At 40.8% G+C, this 20817-nt stretch overlaps 1 pseudogene; it reads left to right on the top strand.

Annotated features, from left to right (window-relative positions):
* Positions 1-384: 384 nt before the first annotated feature.
* On the top strand, positions 385-14963 carry LOC125454839 (large ribosomal subunit protein uL13-like; annotated as a pseudogene).
* Positions 14964-20817: the final 5854 nt, after the last annotated feature.

Here is a 20817-nt window from a genome sequence, read left to right on the forward strand (position 1 = left end):
GCCTCAATCTACACTGTTAGGATTCTATGATTATGAAATAGAGATCTGTTTAACAAACCAGATCAACTAGGAGCATCTACAGTCTTCTCACGGTTAGGAAGACACTGTTACAAAGTATATCCCACCCTAATCTCTCTGAAGAACAGAAGAAACAAGACTTCAGAAATTTTGAAAGTCTTGAAGACACTCTTTTGAACCTCAGTGAACAAAAGTTTGAAAGTGCATGTTTAATATTAAGGCCAAAGATGAAAAAGAAATAGTTGTTGGAAGTTCCTGGATTTAGATGCCTTAATAGAAATAGGGAGGGTGGTAAAAGAGGCAAGGGGGGTGGCATTGCTAGTCAGGGCTAATACAGCAGCTACTGAAAGGCAGTCCGAGACTGATATGTCTATGGAGTCAGTTTGGGTTGAGGTCAGGAACAAGAAAGGAGCAGTCACTTTGTTAGAAGTTTTTGACTGACCCCCTAATAGTTGCAGAGAAATGGAGGAGCAAATTTGGAGACAGATACTGGAAAGGTACAGAATTCACAGGGCTGTAGTCATGGGTGATTTCAACTTTCCAAGTTTTGATTGGTAACATTTTAGTTGTATTAGCTTAGATGGAGCGGATTCTGTCCAGTGCATTCAGGAAGGATTCCTGACACAATATGAATGTAGACCAGCACAAGGAGAGGCTACTTTGGATTTGGTGCTTGGCAATGGACCGAGCCAAGTGTCAGACTTGTTGGTAGGAGAGCATTTTTGCAGTAGCGATCATAACTCTGTTACTTTTACAGTAGTCATGGAAAAGGATAGGTACATACAGCAGGATAAGGTTTTTAACTGGTGTAAGGGTAATTATAATTCTGTTAGGCAAGAACTGCATAACATAAAATGAAAACGGATGCTGTCAGGGAAGAGCACTATAGAAATGGGGAGACTATTTAAGGAATGCATATTGTGTGTGTTCAATATGCCTGTCCCTAGCAGGCAGGTAAGATGCGGTTGAGTGAGGGAGCCTTGGTTCTCGAGAGGTCAAACGACTAGTTAAGAGGAAGACGGATGCTTATACAAGGTTTACGAAACAAAGATCGGTAAAGGCTCTAGAAGGATATAAGTTAGCCAGGAAAGAGCTGAAGAAAGGGCTTAGGAGAGCTATAGGGGCCATGAGAAAACCTTTACACATCCATGAGGAATAAGAGAATGACCAGAGTAAAGGTAGGGCCAATCAAGGATTGTGAAGGGGATTAGTGCATGGAGCCTAAAGAGATACGAACGGTCCTTAATGTCCACAACTGAGAAGGACCTAGTTATAGGGGAGGACAGTGTGAAACAGGCTGGTAGGCTAGAGGAGGAGAATGTTAGTAAGGAAGATGTACTAGGAATTTTGCGGAACTTGAAGATAGATAAATCCCCTTGGCCTGATGGGATTTATCCAAGGATCCTGCAGGAAGTGAGGGAAGAGATTGCAGGGCCTTTGGCAATGATCTTTTCATCCTCACTGTCCATGGGTACAGTGCCAGAAGATTGGAGAGAGGCAAACGTCATTCCCTTGTTCAAAAAAGGGAATAGGGATGACACCGGAAATTACAGTCCAGTTAGTCTTAGTTCAGTGATGGGCAAATTGTTGGAAAGGGCTCTGTGAATAGGATTTATGATCACGTGGATCGGCACAGTTTGATTCATGATAGTCAGCATGGATTTGAGGGGCAGATCATGCCTCACAAACTTTATTGAATTCTTTGAAGAGCTAATTAAACACATGGATGAAGTTAGAGCAGTGGATATAATATACATGGATTTAAGTAAAGCATTTGATAACGTTCCCCATGGTGGGCTCATGCAGAAAGTAAGGAGGCGTGGGATAGAGGATAATGTTGCAGATTAGCTTCAGAATTGGCTCAGAAAACAAGAGGTGGTAGTGGATGGAAAATATTCAACATGGTGCTCAGTTACGGGTGGTGTACCACAAGGATCTATTGTGGGTCCTCTTCCGTTTTTAAATAAAACGTGACTTGGTCATGGGATACCGGCCTCTATGGAGTTATTTTAGATGTGTGAAGGGATTAAAACCTCCGCAACGTTTACTGGAAGAAACTCAAGTATTTTGCTTTCTTTTGCAAGAGGATGAATACTAACCTATCTTGTGGCCATTTCACATCAGAGCACCAAGCCAAATCTTCTGGAGGACTGTGAGAGCTATGTTGCTAGACAGGACAAGGCAAGATCAAGTTACTCTGGACAGAATGAAGGTCTTTGATGTGACCTCTTTCCCCATATGACAAGAGGAAACACATGTTATTTCCTTGAAGATTGTATGTTCGAAGCCAACACATAAAGCTGCAACACATGAGTCCTGACAGAGGATTTTGGCCAAACCCGTTGTGCTTTTTCAGCTCCACATTTATTGACTCTAACTTCCAGTATCTGTTGACCTTCCTGCTATCCCTGTTTGCTTTGCTCATGAAACTGGCTGGAAATACCAGGCAGTTACAGCCACTATTGAAGAGGAGCATGAAGACAAAGCCATACATCATTATGAGAAAAAGAACACTTTTGAAACAAAGAAAAATAGCTGAGAAGAATATTGGAAGCAAAATAGCCAAGTAACTGCAGTGCTGAAACAATATGGTGTTCTCGTTTAATAATACGTGTACTTTGGCATTGATGATAAAAGCTGAATAAAATTCAAAAAAGTGAGAAAAGCTTCATTCTATGATAGTGCAGTTCAGAATAAAGGGACATAACCTGACATAACCTTACTGGTGGAGCTAGGCTATTCAGAGATAATGTGAAGAATCACATCATACAGTTACAGTTCAGTAACAGTGGAAAATTTAGAGCGCGAGCCTCCAAAACGCTGCTAGGCTAGCTTAATTGAGGACTTCAAAACTGAGACTGATAAGCCAAAGATTGTTAGCCAAAAGCATTTTGGATTATGGAGCAAAAGTGGTAAATAGAATTGAGATTCAGAATAGCCTTGAATGGTGGAAGTGTTTCAAGGTTAGAATGGCAGATTTACCCCATGCAGTTTGGCGTCTTTCACTTTTCTGTTATCATGCCCAAAATGATTTCAAGCATTTTCTGTTATGGGACTACATTTTGTCTTTTCAGTGCCAGTTATTTTATCTCTCTCTGTCTTTTAATCAGCTACCAATTTGCTTGGACTGCGACCACTAAAATTAACTGTGTGTAGGAATTGGAGATGCTGTTGTTGGACTGGGGTGGACAAAGTCAAAAGTCACATGACACCAGGTTATAGACTGACAGATTTATTTGAAAACCACAAGCTATTAGAGTACAGGTCCTTCATCAGGTGAAGTGGAGGGAAGTACACAGGCACAGAATATATAAGTGGTGGGATAATAGCAAGATAATACCAGGTAGTTAAGAATATCATACAAATAGCATGAGTAGAGCATCGACAGGGTGAATAAAAAGTGAAGAGATGAACTATGAATTGATTAATTAAGGCAGAGAAATATTACAAATAATTGAAAAAAAGATGATGCTAGAGACAAACCAATTGGCTGAAATAACCTGAGTCGGTATCAGAGTAGCATGATGAGGGTCTAAGAAAAGTAGCAAGTAATTAAAAATTGTACAAACTAATTCAGGCAGGGAGATAATCACAAGTAATCAAGGTAATGATGTCAAAACAGGATAGTTAGGTAGATTTTACAAACACAAAACAATGTGGTGGGGTTACATGTAATGTGACATGAACCCAAGATCATATAGTTGAGGCTGTTCTCATGAGTGCGGTACTTGGCTATCAGCTTTTGCTTGGTGATGCTGTGTTGTCATGTATCTCGAAGGCCGCCTTGGAGAACGCTTACCTGAAGATTAGAGGCTGAATGTCCTCAACTGTTGAAGTATTCCCTGACTGGTAGGGAACAACCCTGCCTGGTGATTGTTGCACAGTGTCTGTTTATCCATTGTCATAGCGTCTGCATGGTCTCACTGATGTGCCATGTCTCAGGATATCCTTTCCTGCAACGTATGAAGTAGACAATGTTGGCTGAGTCACATGCGTACATACCATGTACATGTTGTGTGCTGCTCTCATGTATGATGATAGCTTCTGTTGATGATCTGACATGACTTGCAGGGGTTGCCAGGGCAGGATTTTTTGGTATTGTCGTCATCGTTCTCCTGAAGACTGGATGGTAGGAATTGAACAAAGAAAGTCTTGACCAGTTTCGCATAACAGGCTGGAATAATAGCTATTTTAAAAATGGTAGCATTAACTAAAAAGCAACTATTTGAAGCTGAGAAATAAAATTTAGCTTGAGCAAGGATACACATCTATGGATATTTCACCTATTGTATATCCAGTTTGATATTAAATTTTTTAACTTCAGTTGAATTTAAACCCCAGTATCTTAATCACTTAATCATACTTAGCACTGACAACATAGAACATAGAACATAGAACAGTACAGCACAGAACAGGCCCTTCAGCCCACAATGTTGTGCCGACAAGCTAGTGAGGTGAAGATAAAAAAAAGAGTTGGCAATGTAATCATTGAATGTTGAAGAAGTGCAAATTGTAAAATTGGCCAGGCATGTCAATTACGCAAAAATCAGGACTAATCCAACCCGGTCAATCACTGCTCCATCAGTTTATTCTTGATCATCAGTAAAATGATGGAAGGTCTCATCAACAGTGCTAAGAAGGATAACCTGCTCAGCAGTTACTTGTTCACTGATGCTCAGTTTTGGGTTCTGCAAGGTCCTCTCAGCTCCTGACCTCATTACAGCCTTTGTTCAATCATGAATGAAAAGAGCTGAATTCCAGAGGTGAGATAAGAGTGACTGTCCTTGAAATTAAGGCTGCATTTGGCCGAGTGTGGCATTGAACAGCCGTAGTAAACTGGAGTCAATTGGAATCGAGTGAATTCTCTGCTGGTTGGAACCATACATAGCACCAAGGAAAATGGTTGTGGCTGTTGAAAGTTAGTCACTTGTGTTCTGGGAAATCTCTTCAAGTGTTCCTCAGGGGGGTGCCCTAAGTCCAACTATCTTCAGCTGTTTCAGCAATGACCTACCCTCCATCATTAGGTCTGAAATAGAGATGGAATTATTGCACAGTATTCAGCGCCATTCATGACTTCTCAGAGATTGAAGCTCTATGTCCAAATGCAGCAAGAAATCGACAGTATCAGATTTGAGCTGTATAGTGGCAAGCAACATGCGTGCCATGCATATGCCAGACAAGGACCATCTCCAACCAGAGATATTAGAGGCTAGGAATCCTGTAGAAGTAGCTCACCACCAAATCCTGTCAGCACAATCAGAGGTATGATGGAATACTCTCCACTTGGCTGGATGAATGCAGCTCCAATAGCACTCAAGAAGCCTTCCACCACCCAGGATAAAGGAATATGACTCCTCCACCACCAGTGCTTGATCACAGCAGCACGTACCCTGACGTTCCTTAGACAGCAATTTCCAAACATATAATCACTTCAATCTAGAAGAATAAGAGCAATAGATACTTGGGAACATGACCAACTCTGAGCCGCTCACAATCCTAACGTGGAAATATATCAGCATTCATTTGATGTTGTTGGGTCAACTTCCTGGAACATCCTCCCTAACAGCATTGTGGGTCTACCCACTGCAGATATACTGCAGCAGTTCAAGAAGGCAACTCATCATCACGTTCTCAAGTACAACTAGGGATGGGCAATAAATGCTGGCCCAGCCAGTGTTGCTCACAGCCAATGAATGAACTGTTAAAACATGGCTTTGGTTTTTGGTTGGGAGAAAGAACTTCCATGATTTCTATGCCACTCGTGGCCAAAGGAATTCAAAAAGCATTGTATGGAATGTGAAGTAATTGAACTGTAGGGTACCGTTAGGTCACAGTTTAGCAAACCCAGGAGACAAGATCCCACAAATGTGATTGTAACTGGGTGATCTGTTTCAGTGACATTATTGAAGAAGTTGGGAAGGGAGGCTCCTGACCTTTAAAAATACCATGGAAATTTTGCCTTTTGTATGAGAATGGATGAAGCCTCAGTTTAACATCTCACCCTAAAAGTGTTACTTCTGACAGTACAGCTGTTCCTCAGTACTACACTGTTGTGTCAGTCTAGACTTTGTGCTCAGGTTTCCAGAATGTGACTTGAAATCACATTCTTTTGAACAAAGAGCAAGAATGTTAAGCCACAGGCAACATTGATATGGAACTCATTTTTTGGCGTCATTGCGCAACCAATCACACAAACATGATATAATATTGAAAACCACAATGAACTGTTTAAGCCACAAAGGACACAATATACAATGAGAAAGTTTGGAAGAAAAGAGAAAAATAATTTTTTCACGAAGTAATAGAACTAAAATTTACAAGTCATTCTCCTAAACGTTTGTGCATTTTATAACAAGTGGAACTTGCAAGATAGGGACCATTGGGAATTTGCTGAGGCAGATAATTGGAGTTGAGATATTTAGCAGGTATGATCTGATTGAAGGGCAGAGCAGGTCAGAAGGGCTGAGTAACGTACATATGTTTGTGTATTTCCAGAATAGCCAGTGTGGCTATCAGGCTATCAGTATCGGCTTAGTGTACAACATAAATGGTTTCCAAATGCAATTGAAAACATTTCTGAAAGGAGTGTTCTTTTAAAAGATATGCAGAGGAAGAGACCAGGCACAACTAATTTATTAGGAAAACTTATATGTCTTGCCTGCTTCTCATTATTTAAAGCTACAATTAAAATTGCCACCAAACATACCTTATCGTGTGTAGTATATGTCGCTGAGAACAAAAAGCCATTGGTCAGTTCACTCCACAAGAAGCTACTGGACAATATGGCAGATGATGACTTCAGTGAACCTAATCTCACTGCCTTCCTCACTTTGCATCTGGCCAGCCATCACAATCTGAGAAGAGAGCAGCTAATTCAACAATATAATAAAATGTGAGGCTGGATGAACACAGCAGGCCAAGCAGCATCTCAGGAGTGCTCCTGAGATGCTGCTTGGCCTGCTGTGTTCATCCAGCCTCACATTTTATTATCTTGGAATCTCCAGCATCTGCAGTTCCCATTATCTCTGAAGCTAATTCAACAACGCCTGTCTAAAACCGCCAGCAGAAAAGTGATTGAACGTAAATGTTTACCATTTAAATACTCATTCCAAGATACAGAAGGGAATGAAATTGGACTCAGGCACGGGCACAAATTGGGCTGAATTGCGTCAGCTGACTAAATGTGGATTGCTCCGTACTCCTTAATGAAGCCAGTGGGAAAAAATATTTAGGTGGCACTTATCTTCTGACTTCACATCTGAGTCAAGTTCCATCCCTAGCAGCTCTAATTGGATGTAGTATCACTTACATGCATGACACTGATATTGCTACTGATATTTGAATTGTTAATAAATATGTGGAAGAATGGAAGAATAACAAAACGGAGACCTTAAGAGTCTTTACAATGATTCCCATTAGGTTATGCTGGAGTTTAAACGCTTGTTAGATCGTAACTTGAGAACTGCTCGCAGTTCTGGTCACTTCATCAAAGAGTGTGATAGTGGTAGTGGGTCTGGGTCTGGAACCTACTGCCTGAAAAGGGAGTAGAGAAGAATTCCTCAATTTAGTTAAAAGGTATCTAGACTGTGTGCCTGAAGTTCCATAGCCTTGGGATTACAGACCAAGTGCTGTAAAATGGGATTAGGCTGGATGATTTGTTTCTCAGTAGGCATAGATATAATGGACACAGTGGCCTCCATGGTGCTGTAATTTTTATTTTTTCCTCTAAATAACAATAGAGAAGGAATGTTCAAAGAGGTGGAGGGTAGGGTGTTGGGGGACTGGGACAGGCAATGTTGAGTAGCAGTGAATCCCTCCTTAGGGGGGCCATCATGGACTGAATCCATTGTTCTATGAAGATAGAAATTAAACAAGCTATTGCAGATTGTAACAGAAACTACCATAGAGGTGAATATATTCTTGACTATGCTCCTCTCCTTTTCCTGAAGGTGAAGATTTGTCCATTGGCCCTACTGCACTCTACACTTTGACTTTCAGGTCTGCTTGCCTTAACCCAGACTACATTTGAGATGGAAACAATCACCAATCTGGGGAAACTTCTCAGAAACAAGCTAACGCAGGAGATCTAAAGCCTCGGTGCGTAATACAAGCAATGTGATAAGAAAATCCAGTTGCTTCCTTGGATTAATGGAAAAGACATCATCTGAGAGGAAGTCCAACTTTCAGACAAGCCACTGTGGGTTTTAAGTATTCTTCAGAAATGTCTTTAATGAAACATACAATTGTTTAGGTCAAATAATTTCCTTAGAGATCTGTAAAGAAAGCTTGTCCAATTTAAATTTTCAAACATTTTATATGTAATTGTATGTACTCAGTGTGTGAGATCCAAATTCAACTCATCGACAGGCAAAAGCAATGTATTTGTTTAGCACTTGTCATGAAATTGAAAACACCAATGTTCTTCAAAGGAGCAAAATCTGGCACTGTGACACAAGTTGCCATGACCACATATTGGAAAATGTTTGGATGAAGTGACAATTATTAATTAAACTCCATAAAACCATAAGATAAAGGAGCAGAATTAGGTCATTCTGCTCATCAAACTCTCTTTGCCCTTTGATCATAACTGAAATTTTTCTCAACTTCATTCCCTTTCCTTCTTCTTGTAGTTATTGATCACCTTAATAATCAAAAACCTATCTATTTCTGTCTTAAATAGATTTAATGATTTACCCTCCGCAGCCTTCTGTGGCACTGAGTTCCACAGGGTCACTAGTCTCTGACTGAAGAAACTCCTCCTCATCTCCTATAGCTGATTTCTGAAGATTTCCGAAGAAGGGTCTAGACCTGAAACATCAGCTTCCCTACTTCTCTGATGCTGCTTGACCTGCTGAGTTCACCTTGTTATCTCAGATTTTCCAGCATCTGCAGTTCCTACTATCTCTTGTTTAAGAGGGTTGTTTACATAGCGCATTATGCGTGAGCCCACTTTCAAGTGGGATGTAACCCCAAATTTAAGTGGTTGTAACCTGATAGGGTACCGAGCCCCTGAATTAGTTTGAATGGGGGCTGACTAGTAAATGTAAATCTGCAGATAGTATTATAACCACAAATTAGTGTGCTAATGGATTAATGAACATGATTTATGGAGTTATATTAAAAATTATTAACACCTTAGAATTCTGATATGTCAGGGTCCTGATGGGATCTCTCCCAGAATATTGAGGGAAGCAAGAGAACAAATTTCTGGACATTGATAGACACTTTTGTGTCCTGTTTGGCCACAGGTGAGGTCCCAGAGTACAGCAGAATAGCCAATGTTGTCTCATTATTAAAGAAGGGCAAATGGGAAAATGCAGGAAATTGCAGGCCTGTGAGTTGCACATTGGCGTTAGGGAAATTATTGGAAAAGATTCTCAGGGGCAAGATCTATACACATTTAGAAGCAAATGGATTCATTATTGATAGACAGCATAGTTTTATGTAGAAGTGATTGTGCCTCATTAACTTGATGGAGTTTTTTGAGGCATTGATGAAGATGATTGTTGAGGGAAAAGCAGTTGAAGTTTTCTGCATGGACTTTAGTAAAGCCTTTGACAAGGTTCCACATGGCAGACAGGTACAAAAAGTGAAGTCACATGGTATCAAGGGTGAGCTTGCCAGATGGATTCAGAACTGGCTTAGTCATAGGAGACAGAGGGCAGCAGTGGAAGGATGATTTTCAGAATGGAGGGTTGTGACTCGTGGTGTTCCACAGGGATCAATGCTGGGATCTCTGCTGTTTATGGTCTACATGAGTGATTTGGAGGAAGATATAGCTGGTTTAATTGGTATGCTTGAGGCTGATACAAAGATTGGTGGAGTTGCGGATAGTGAGGAGGATTGTCAGAGAATACAGCAGGATATGGGTCAGTTGGAAGCATGGGCTGAAAAATGGCAGATGGAGTTTAATCTGGACAAATATGAGGTAATGCATTTTAGAAGGTCAAGTACAGGTGGAAATTATACAGTACAGTGGATGGCAGAACCCTTAAGTGTGCTGATATGCAGAGGGGTCTGGGTTTGCAGGTCTACTGATTACTGAAGGTGGCAAGGCAGGTAGATAAGATGGTAAAAATTGCCTGTTGCATGCTTGTCTTCATTCAAAGGGGCATTGAGTATAAGGATGACAAGTTATGCTGCAGCTTCGCAGAAATTTAATGAGGCCGTACTTGGAATATTACATACAGTTCTGGTCACCACACTACCAGAAGCATGTGGATGCTTTGGAGAGTGTTCAGAAAAGGTTTACCAGAATGTTGCCCAGTATGAAGGATTGTAGCTATGAAGAAAGTTTAGGTAGACTGGGTTTGTTTTCATTGGAATGTAGGAGGTTGAGGGGTGAGCTGATAGAAGTTCACATGATTGTGAATGGCATGAATGGAGTTGAAAATACGAGGCTTTGTGCTAGGGGATGCAGGTTAAAGTTGTATGGGTGGATATTTAAAACAGACGTGCGAGGCAAGTTTTTCACACAGAGGGTGATGAGTACCTGGAACATGTTGCCAGAGGACATGGTGGAAGCAGACGTAATAGCATTCAAGAAACAATGAACAAGTACATGAATAGGAAAGGAATAGAGGGCTATGGATCCTATAACTGAAAACAGTTTTAGTTTGGAAGGGCAAAATGTGACAGCACAGGCTTGGAGGGCCTAAGGGCCTGTTCCTGTGCTGTATTGTTCGTTGTTCTTTGTTCTTCTTGTGCCTTACTTTGAGGCTATGTCCTCAGGACCTGACCTGTCCTGCTGGTAAAAATATCTTCTCCATGTCCATTTGATCCAGGCCTCTCAGTATTTTGTAAGTTTGCATGAAATTCCTCCCTCATCCTTCCAAATTCCATTGGGTACAGAGCCCGAGGCCTCAAGTTCTCCTCACATGACAAGCTCTGGGATCATTCTTATAAACTTCCTTTGGAACCCTCTGAGGCCAGTATATCCTTCCTGAAGTATGATGTTCCAAACTGCTCACAATATTACAAATATATGAGAGCTCTAAGAATGGTGAAGGTTACAGAAATAGCAGGGGCTGCACCAAAGAATGAATTTGATAATAAGGCAGAATGTTTGAAAATTGAGGCATTGCTTGACTGAGAATCCAATTTAGGTCAATGTGTACAAGGATGATGGGTGAATGGAACTTTGGATGAGAAAGACATGGAAAAGGCATTTTGAATGCCTTCAACTTTAAATTAGATTTTCCATTGATTTGGACGTCTGTTTTATTGTAAGGAAAAAGTATAATGCACCTCGAAATAACACTTAACATTTTAGCTATCAATCTCTGTCTCTATTTTCTATATTGACATGCCCTGAAGACACAAAGGAACAAGAATAAGAACAATACAGCACAAGAACAGTCCCTTCTGCCCTCCAAGCCTGCGCCAACACATTTTGCCCTTCCATGTTAAAACTGTCTTCACTTACAGGATTCCTATATTCATCCAGGTACTTCTTGAATGCTGTTATTGTGTCTGCTTCCACCACCTCCTCTGGAAGCGCGTTCCAGGCACTCACCACCCTTTCTGGCAGAAAGCTGCCTTGCACATCCCTTTTAAACTGTACCCCCCACACTTTGAACCTGTGTCCCCTAGTAATTGACCCCTCCACCATGAAAAACTCATGCTTTCCACACTGTCCATGCCATTCATAAGACCATAAGACATAGGAGTGGAAGTAAGGCCATTCGGCCCATCAAAGCCACTCCGCCTTTCAATTCATGGCTGATGGGCATTTCAACTCCACTTCCCTGCATTCATTCAGAATTGTGTAAACATCTTTCAGTTGCCCCTCAACTGCCTGCGTCCCAGTCTGACCAAACTTTCTTCACAGCTAGAATCCCCAGTACTAAGCCATATCCTGGTAAACTTTTTCTGTACCATCTCCAAAGCATCCACATCCTCTGATAGTGTGGTCACCAGAATTGTACACAGTAAGGAAGGAAAATCCTAATTTTGTTTAAGAAAGCCACATCTTGTTTAAATTGTTTTCTTTAAAATAAATTGAATCCTGATAGATTTAAAATGGCTGCTATTGAACCATTGTATCAATTATTACAAGGACAAAATGAACTTCACTTCTCTCTGGTATGCGACCGAATAGATCAAACGGAAAAAATATTCAATTTAACTCTCCCTCTTGACCATGAGAGGGCCCGTTAACTCAGTTGGCTGGATAACCAATTTGCAATGCCAACAGCATGGGTTCAGTTCCCACACTACTGAGGTGACTATGAAAGACTTGCATTCTCAAGCTCTCCCCTCACCTGAGGGATGGTGAGCCTCTGGTTAAACTATCACCAATCATCTCTCTGTCTCCAATGAGAGGGCAGCCTCATGGTCTGGTAAGACTAAGGTGTTCCTATTTTGTTCATGGCAACATCTGTTTCATGTTTTGTGCCTGTATTTTTGAGTTCTGTTTTGTGATTTTCTACATTTTTATGTTTCTGTGTTTGTATTGGAAACATAGAAATGTAGAAAATAGATCCAGGAATAGGCTGTTCAGCCCTTTGATCCTGCGCCATCCTTTGGTATGATCATGTAAATTCAGTATCGTACTCCTGCTTGATTCCTTTAGCCCTTGATTCCTCCACCCCCCTCAATTCCTTTAGCTGCAAGGATCACATCCAGCTCCCTCTTGAATGTATCTGAGGAGCTGGCCCCAACAGCTTTCTGTGGTAGAGAATTCTACAAATTCACAACTCTGAGTGAAGAATTTCTTCCACATCTTAGTCCTGAATGGCTTACATCATATTCTTATACTGTGTCCCCTAGTTTTGGACTTCTTCAACATCCTTCTTCCTGAATCTAGCATGTCCAGTCCCATCAGGATTTTATATGTTTCAATGCAATCCCTCCTCATTGTTCTAAATTCACACGAGTACAAGCCCATCCAGTCTTTCCAGACATATCATCCTTGCCATCCTAGAATTCAGTCTGGTGAATCTTCACTGGACTCCTTCAACAGCAAAAATGTCCTTCCTCAGACTAGGAAACCAAAACTATACATAATAGTCAAGGTGTGGCCTTACCCAAGACCCTGTATAACTGTAGCAAGACATCCCTACTCCTATACTCAAATCTTCTTGCTATGAGGGCCAGCATGCCATTAGCTTTCCTTACTGCCTGCTGCACCTTAATGCAAATCTTCAGTGACTGTTTCACCAAACTTGGGTCACATTGCACCTTCCCTTTTCTTAAACTGCCACCATTTAGATAATAATCTACCCTCTCTTTGTTTTGCCACCAAAGTGAATAACCTCTTGTTTATTGACATTATATTGCACATGCCAAGTATTTGCTCACTCAGCCAATCTGTGCACGTCACCTTGCAGCCTCTTAGCATCCTCCTCATAGCACACAGTGCCACCTAACTTAGTGTCATCTGCAAATTTGGAGATACTGCATTCAGTTTTTTCATCCATTACCCTGCGGTACTCTATTTGTCACTGCCTGCCACTCTGAAAAGAATGAGTTTATTCCAACTCTCTGCTTCCTGTCTGCCAATCAGTTCTCTATCCATATCAATACATTGTTTCTGATACCACGATTTTAACTTTGCTTACTAATATTTTGTGTGGAACCTTAACAAAAGCCTTTTGGAAGTCCAGATACACAACATCCACTGATCCACCCTTGTCCACTCTACTTGTCACATCCTCAAAAAGGTCCAGGAGATTTGTCAAGTATGATTTCCCTTTAATGAATCCATACTGACTTGGGCCAATCCTGTCATTGCTTTCAAAATGCTCAGTTATTACATCCTTAATAATTGATTCCAGCATTTTCCCCACCACTGATGTCAAGCTAACCGGTCTATAATGTTCCATTTTCTCTCTCTCTCCTTTTTTGTATTAACCATCCTGAGTCCATTGGAACTATTCTATAGTTGATAGAATGCTGTAAAATGATTGCCAATTCATCCAGCATTTCTAGGGTCACTTCCTTAAGTATTCCAGGATGCAAAGCATCAGGCCCTGAGGACTTACTAGGTTTTAATCCTGCCAGTTTCCCCAATACCATCTCCTAACTAACAAGGATTTTGTTCAGTTCCTACTTCATGCTTGATCTTCTAGCATTTCTGAAAGGTTATTTGTGTCCTTCTTAGTGAACATATCCAAAGTATTTGTTCAACTGATCTGCCACCTCTTTGTTGTCCATTATGACTTCACCTGATTCTAACTGTAGGCCCTTCGAAGGGACCTACATTCATCTTCTCTAGTCATTATCTCTTCATATATCTACAGAAACTTTTGCAGACAGTTTTAAAGTTTTCTGCAAACTTACTCTCGTTCTCTTGAATTATTCGCTCTATCTCCTTAAGTATACTTCTTATATTGTCAGAAACCCAATTTGGCTAAACTGTTCCTCTGCAATAAAACATCTTGCCATAATGGTACAGAGTTAACCTAGAAACTTCTTACCGACCACTACCAAGTTACTTCAGCAGTTCTTGCACTGTGCATTGAAAAGCACCCTGTCTCTGCTTATTTCTGAGGAAGGGTCACTGGATCCAAGATGTTAACTCTGGTTTTTGTTCATGGATGCTGCCAGACCTGCTGAGCTTTTCCAGAAACTTCTGTTTTTGTTTGTGTTTCTGCTTATGTTGTAGTGAAACTCATTGACAAAATCATGCATCATGAACGTCTACTGGTAAGTGCAATTTCCCCTAACACATATACTGCTTGATAAGTACCTTAATATTTAACATGGTCATACATTGGGAGTTGATGGACTTTTACCCATTCTTAATAACAATGATTGATAATGTCTTCTTAATTTTACGTGATTCCTTTTATCTCCAATGGTGTATTTTGTTTAACTTTGTTTTTCAGAAAATTTTTGTTCGTCGGATAAAGAAGGGTGGTAAAGTGATGATTCCATTCTATGAGATTGATAGCAACTCTGTGGAGCACAAAGCTTACACAACAGCGAATGGCAAATTGTAGCATGTTGCAACTATTTCCAGATAGTTCGACAGAACCTTTGTTAGACCATTAGACTATATGTTGTAGGAGCAGAAGTAGGACATCTAGCTCATCAAGTCTGCTTTGCCATTGGATGATATCATGGCTAATCCGATAATGCCATTTTTGCAGTTCTTTGTTGAATGCTTTTTGGAAATCCAAATATATCACACCCACTGGTTGCCCTTTATCTACCCTGCTTGTTATCTTCTCAAAGAACTGTAATAAATTTGTCAGGCATGATTTCTCCTTAATGAAGCCATGCTGGTTGTGCTTTATTTCTTTATGTCTTTTTAGATGCTCTACTGTTACATTCTTTATGTTCACTTGCCTCTCTTTTTCTTTCGTTATATCAAGAGAATCTCCTGCTGTCTATTTTTAAATTATTTGTCAGTTTGTCCTTATGATTTTTTTTTCCTTTTTTGGGCTTTAAAACTTTCCTTATCACATAGTTTACAACACTTATATTTTTTCTTTTAATTTGATACTATCCTTAACTTCCTTGGATAACCAGTGTTGGCTTTTTTTTCCTAGAGTCCTCCTTCCTTACTCAGATAGATCTTTTCTGTGAGTCATTAACTATTTCCTTAAACAGTTGCTATTGTCCCTCAACTGTCTTAGCTGTTAAACAATTTCCCCAGTGCATTCCAACCAACCCAGTCCTCATAGAATCCCAACAATGTGGAAAGAGGCCATTCATCCCATTGAATCTGCACCAACCTTCCAACAAGCATCCTACCCAGACCTTGTTCCTAACCTTATCCTTGTTACCCCACATTTACTCTGGCTAATCCACCTCACCTGCATATCCCTGGACACTACGGGTCAATTTAACATGGCTGATTGACCACCACACACACTGCACTGAGCTGTTGCCACCACGCTCTGCACTGATCCCAGCATTGCTCCCTGTGGAACACCACTTGCCACAGATCTTCAGTCAGAAAAGCATCCTTCCACCACTCTGTCTTAGACGTTGAAGCCAATTCTATATCCATCTTACCAGGTCACTATGGATCCCATGTGACGCAGCCTTCCGTGAGAGACCTTGTCAAAGACTTGCTTAAATCGATACAGACAAAATCTACCAACCTGCTGTCATCAATCATCTTCATCACTTCCTCAAAAATCTCCATCAATTTTGTGTGATATTGCCAGTAAGTTCATATTATTCCAAATGTGAGTAAATCCTATACCTAAGAATCTTCTCCATTAGTTTCGTTACCACTGACCCAAGGCTCACTAGCCTGTAAATTCCCCTATTATCCTATTGCTCTTCTTGAACAAAGGAACAACATAGTCCTTTGGGACCTCTCTGGTGACTAAAGAGCTTACAAAGATTTTGTACAAGGTCGTAGCAATTTCCTCACTTGTCTCAGTGTGCATTCTGGATTCTTGGGGACTTGTCTATCTTAATGTTTTCCAAAACACCCAACACCACCTCTAGAATATCAATATGCCTCTCCAAGACTCACTATCCACCAGATTCTTCTCCTTTGTGAATACCAATGCAAAGTACTCATTAAGATCTTCACTCAATTCCTCCAGCTCCTTCATAAATATGCTCTTTTATCCTTGAGTGGACCTATCCTTTCTGTAGTTACCCTCTTGCTCCTTGTATAAGTATAAAATATCTGGGAATTTTCCTTAGTCCTGTATGCCACTACCTTTCTGTGGCAATGAGCCATCTAAATAGCATCCATGGATGGAAGGTTGGCTTCTGTGATAGCCTGGGCTTTGCACACAACCTTCTGTAGTTTCTTACACTCCTGGGCAGAGCAGTTGCTATACCAGGCCATTGTGCACCTGGACATTATGCTTTCAATAGCACATCTGTAGATGGACATGCCAAAATTTCCTGAGCGACCTGAGGGAAAAGAGGCATATGTGTGTCTTCTTATTTAATGTGTCACGCTTCACTGGGCTAGTGCCTTGGAAATGAAACTTATAATTCCCGGTCATCTGGGATGCAAATAGAGCAGGGACTAGAGCACCGAGCAAGAAATGACTACAGCAGGAAGTAGAATGCTGAACAGCAAGTGGAATGCGGAGCAGGATATGACTAGAGCAGGCTAGGGCAGTGGCTAGAGCCTAGATTGGAGTGCCAGACAGGACATGACGAGAACAGGAACTAGAGCATTTAGTGTGATGAGATTAGAGCAACAAGTGGAGGACTGAGTGGGACTAGAACAATAAAGGTAAGGGACAACAGTGGTGAATTGAACACCAATTAGGACAGCACTACAGCATGGGCTAAAGTAGTGAGTGAGCTGGGAATAGAGCAGGGACTAGAATATTGAGTGAGACATGACAATATCAGGGACCAGACCATTGAGTGTGATGAGCCTATTAGCAGAACTAGTGCATTGAGTTGGATGGTGTTTAATGTGGGGACCAGGGCATGAGTAAAATGTCAATTGACAGTGTATTGCAAGCATTTTGTGGCACAACACAGATGTCTTTGGGCAAGATGGGTGCTGATTTTCACTTTCATGTCCAAATTAGTCACTTTAGCAACACTGTGCCAGTGCGAAGGCAAAGTATAACTCCTGCAACTGATGATAATCTCAACATGTCAGAATCTGTGACTATTTAAAGTGAGAGCTACTTTTAAGTGCAGTGTTAAATTATAAACTGCTAAATTATAAACATAAATGAGACAATTGGAAGACATGAATGTCGTATTCTAAAACCTATGTCCTGTACAGCAGCAACATGACGTCCCAACTCCTGCACTCAGTGCTTTGACCAATGAAGGCAAGCATACCACATGCCTTCTTCACTACGCGCTCTACCTGCGACTCCACTTCTGAGGAACTTTGAACCAGCACTCCAAGGCCTCTGTTCAGCAGCACTACCCAGGACCTTACAATATAAGTGTATACGTCTTGCCCTGATTTTCCTTACAAATTACAGCACCTCACATTTATTTAAATTAAACTCAATCTGCCACTCCTTGGCCCATCTGATCAAGGTCCCTTTGTAATCTGAGGTAACGTTCTTCGCTATCCACGACTTTTGGTTGATATCTGTACAGTTACTAACCATACCTCCTCTATTCACATCCAAATCATTTATATAAATGACAAAAAACAGTGGACTCAGCACTGATCCTTGTGGCACACCACTGGTCACAGGCCTCCAGTCCAATCCCTGGTATAGGAAAGATGCTATGAAACTTAAATGGGTTCAGAAGAGATTTACAAGGATGTTGCCACGGATGGAGGATTTGAACTATAGCGAGAGGATGAATAGGCTGGGCTATTTTCCCTGGAACATTGGAGGCTGAGGAGTGATCTTATTGAAGTTTATTAAATTTTGTGGTGCTCTAGGATGAATACTCAAGGCCTTTTCCTTAGTGTAGGCAAGTCCAAAACTAGAGAGTATAGATTTAAGGTGGGAGGGGTAAGATTTAAGAGGGACCTAAGGGGCAACTTTTTAACGCAGAGGGTGGTGCATGTATTGGATGAACTGCCAGAGGAAGTGATGGAGGCTGGTACAATTACAACACTTAAAAGACATCCAGTTGGGTATGTGAATAGGGAGGGTTTAGAGGGATTGGATTAATTGCTGGAAAATGGGACTAGATTAATTTAGGATATCTGGTTGACATGGACAGATTGGACTGAAGGGTTTGTTTCCATGATGTTCATCTCTGTGATTATGACTCTATGAGATTGCAACCAAATATAATTTAGCAACTGTTGAGACCATTACTATTTTTCTTTTATTTTTCGCACTTCTGGTTTAGAACTGAGAACTGTATTTGAGAGTTGAACTTTGATCAACAGCTTGTTTTTTTGAATAAAAGAGAAAATGAAAGACAGATGTTTGCTGTTGGGACCCGCCCTGGAAAGATAATGCAGGTTAATTACTGCTCCAAGGACACTAGACATTTTGGGACTGAGATGTTGCCATGCTTGGGGACTGGCATTTGGTTGGATGTTGAATTGGTCAATCAAGGGAAAACAACCACAGAGAATGTTGACAAAAAAGAAAACATGAAGAGTGGACTTGCTCTTGAGATTTGGCCAGGAGGCAGTTTTCTTGTGGAAGATTCTGGACTGGGCTGTTTATTGATTTTGCTGTCTCTCATTATTATCTCATGGCTCTGAGAAAAGAATCCCGGTCTCTAAGAAATAAGTAAAATTCTCCAGAGGTCTGCGGATGCTATTTGCATTGACCAGTGACTTCAGAATTCAAGCAGTATGTGTGCCTGTAACTCAACCCATCATCCAATAATTATATGAAGCCATTATATTGTAGAAGTTATCAAACTGGCAAATTATAATTTGTTTTTTAAAAATTTATCAATTAACTGTCTGTCGTCAATGTGAGAAAGAGGGTTTATGATCAAAGAAGAAGGCTGAGATAATAGATATTAATTAAGTTTGTGGATGTGAGTTTGCTCGCTGAACTGGAAGGTTCGTTTTCAGACGTTTCGTCACCATTCTAGGTAACATCATCAGTGAGCCTCCGATGAAGCGCTGGTGTTATGTCCCGCTTTCTGTTTATCTGTTTAGGTTTCCATGGGTTGGTGATGTCATTTCCTGCGTTGGTGATGTCACTTTTGACTACTTACATCCCAGGCCTTGCTTTTCAGGTTGGTGAAAGTTGAGATTAAAATAATCTGGAATATAACTAACCATTGAATTTATTTAACTGTTAGTAGCAGTTTGCTATTGTTTGGAACAGGAGAATTGACATTACAGATGAGATAATATTTGAGATCCATAGGTAATGGCAAGGGTGGATTCTAATTGTGCAATGTGTATAAAAGGTCTGGCAAATTAGACATTCACTATAAATCCAACTCAATTTACTTCTCATTAATTTTAGAAAATGGAGTGGGGTATACAATGGATGTTTAATTCTGTACCTTTGATCACCTGCCAATTTGCAAAGCTAACGTCAATTGTCTAAATTCCAATTGCCTTTCTAATGTCAGCACTTAATAAGCTCTTTCAGAAAATGGTAAATCTACGAGGAAACTGATGACTGCAGGACATAAACAGTGACTTGCATTTAGAAGTATTGTAATGTTTGGAATGAGCTTGGCAGGTGGATCTCAATTCCCTGTTTGGGCTGTCAACTTAGGCCAGTCAGGGACTCCTGGCTGGCAGATATAAACAGGATTGACAGGGGTTCGCGATAACAAAGTGTGGAACCGGATGAACACAGCAAGCCAAGCAGCATCTTAGGAGCACAAAAGCTGATGTTTCGGTTCTAGGCCGGAAATATCAGTTTTTGTGCTCCTAAGCTGCTTATTGGCCTGCTATGTTCATCCAGCTCCACACTTTGTTATCTCGGATTCTCCAGCATCTGCAGTTCCCATTATCTCTTGACAGGGGTTCTGTTTACTCTAGGGACTGGCTCTAAGCTAGCTAGTTAGAGTCCATCTACTGCACCCATGTAAATAAAGGGTGACTTGGTCGTGGGATACCAGCTTCCGTGGAGTTATTTCAGTGGCGACAAGAGAAAACGGTATGTTTCTAAAGAAAATTCTCTCACAACAGTTGTCTTTGAGTTGGAGTAACCATTTCTGCCAATATGCCTTTATTTGGGAAATTTGACTCATTTCATCCTGCTTTTGAGGACTGGGCCTCGTGTGAGGAAAGAACGTGTTTTTTTTTGGGCAAATGAAATTGGGGCAGATGAAAAGCAACGAGTAATTTTTCTGACTGCTTGTGGATCCACAGCATTTTTTGAAGTTAGGAGCCTAACTTTCCCTGAGGCAACAGATATTAAAACCTTGGAAGAGTTAGTGGATTTAGTTAAGGGATATTACTACCCCAAGCACCCTCTAATTCTGAGATGCTATTGGCTTTATTTGGCA

This window comes from Stegostoma tigrinum, chromosome 9 (genome assembly GCF_030684315.1).
Source record: "Stegostoma tigrinum isolate sSteTig4 chromosome 9, sSteTig4.hap1, whole genome shotgun sequence".
NCBI lineage: Eukaryota > Metazoa > Chordata > Chondrichthyes > Orectolobiformes > Stegostomatidae > Stegostoma > Stegostoma tigrinum.